The sequence below is a fragment of the Blastomyces gilchristii genome (assembly GCF_000003855.2).
Source record: "Blastomyces gilchristii SLH14081 genomic scaffold supercont1.9, whole genome shotgun sequence".
NCBI classification, from domain to species: domain Eukaryota; kingdom Fungi; phylum Ascomycota; class Eurotiomycetes; order Onygenales; family Ajellomycetaceae; genus Blastomyces; species Blastomyces gilchristii.
This window is the reverse complement of record NW_003101674.1, coordinates 1,409,537-1,411,365: the sequence shown is the minus strand read 5'-3', so window position 1 is coordinate 1,411,365 and position 1,829 is coordinate 1,409,537.

The following is a 1,829-nucleotide window of genomic DNA, read 5'->3' as shown; positions in this document are numbered from 1 at the left end:
ATAGATATAGGAAAAACCCTGAGAACTAAAAGTTCTCAGATAGATGTTATAGTCTCTGACTACATACATCTATAATTGCAGAATAATAATAATAATAAATCTAGATATCTTCTGATAATATAATAATGTTATAAATCTACATCTCTTATAAGATTCAGAAGTGAATCACAGTATCAAGATGAAAAAGAAGAATGATAAAGACTCTGAATTATTATAAGACTCTCTTTATAACATGTTCTGAGATGAACTTCTTCTTCTTTGAAAGACACTTAATAATCTGTTGAATAAAGAATTTATACATGTTAGTAACTTCTCTGCTGCAGCTTCTATTCTCTTTGTAAAGAAATCAGATGAAGAACTCTGATTCTGTATGAACTATTGAGAACTAAACAGATTAACAAAGAAAGACTATTATCTCTTATCTCTTATGAATGAAACTCTAACTCATATTGAATAAGCTCAATAATTTACAAAGCTAGATATCATCATGTTTCATAAGATTCATATTAATGAAGAAGATGAGTGACTTACAGCATTCTGAACATAATATAATCTCTTTGAATGAGTAGTCACACTCTTCAGACTGACTAACACTCTCAGTATATTTCAGAAGTATATCAACTGAGCACTCTGAGATTTTCTTAATGAATTTACATCTGTGTATCTTGATAACATTCTCATCTTCACTGATAAGTTCAGAAAAGAATATTAAGAATATGTGTGAAGAGTATTATAATAACTATGAGAAGCAGAACTACTAATAGATGTAGATAAGTATAATTTTAAAGTTAAAAGTACAAAATATCTAGACTTTATTATAAAAGCTGGTAAGAAGATCTGAATGAATTCTGAGAAGGTCTCTGCTATTCTTGAATAAAAGATCTCATGCACTGTGAAAGATATATAAAGATTTATTAAATTCATTAACTTTTATCAGTAATTTATATAAAACTTATCAGATATTGTAAGATTACTTACAGAGCTTACTAAGAAGAACTCAGTATTTCAATGATCAGTAGACACTGAAGCTGTATTTATATAGATGAAGAAGATATTTATTAATACTTCTCTACTAATAATATTTGACTTTGACTGTGAAACAGTTGTTGAAGCTGACTTCTCTGACTATATTATAGAGAAAGCTATATTGTAACGTGATCAATCACTCAACGCCTGCTTACACTCAACGCCCGCAATTTCGCCATCACAGTAATGAAATATTTTCATCAATATCTCAATAATGCAATTAGATTTTAAGGTGATATATTATATAATGAAAATATATATAGAAAATTACACATAAAAATATACAGCTAATTCTGTAGATGTTTATTGAGCTTAATAACTCACTCAGAATGTGAAATCTTGAATAAAGGCAGATTCAGTGAGTAAGCAGTGATTAAATCAGTAGAGATTGTAATATTATCAGATTTCTTCAGTAGTGAATCTGTGAACACTCTGACAGGGCTCTGAAAATGTAATTTAGTCACTTTTTATGAAATCATGAGTTTACTTTTCTGACTAGAAAGATGATTTTTGAATTCTTCAATCTTTTTCTTATTCAATCATGATTGCTGCTGTACAGCAGCTCATTCTTTTTTCTCTTTTTACTCTTGAGTCTTTCTTACATCTCTAAGCTTCTTTTCAATCTGTCATTAAGCAGCTCTTGCAGCCTTATTCATATCTTTTTACTACTTTGCTGTCTGATGAGCTGTCTCTCACTTCATTCTCTTCTTCATGATATCTGTCTTCTTCTGTTTCTTCAGAATAGTATGTTACAACTTGGCATTCTTTTTATAAGCCTGCTCATTCTTTTTGACAGCTTCAGA